Below are 245 nucleotides of genomic sequence, written 5' to 3' on the forward strand. Positions count from 1 at the left end.
TTTTCTACCAGAGCTCACTCCTACCTCGGGCTGTCAGAAGGGGAACCTTCCTCAGCAACAGCTGCACAGGGAGGGAGCTGGTCTCTTTTCTCGCTGCTGAAGCTAACACTGCAGAGGTTGTTCCTTCTTTTCCCAGGCATTACAATTACATGGGATTAGGAGGGATAAAATCCCAGAGCCGGCCTGGTTGTGTGCTCACACCAGCAGACTCCAGTATCAGGCCCCCCCAGCGGTGGCTGCAGCCT

The sequence above is a fragment of the Geospiza fortis genome, unplaced genomic scaffold, assembly GCF_000277835.1.
Source record: "Geospiza fortis unplaced genomic scaffold, GeoFor_1.0 scaffold102, whole genome shotgun sequence".
NCBI lineage: Eukaryota > Metazoa > Chordata > Aves > Passeriformes > Thraupidae > Geospiza > Geospiza fortis.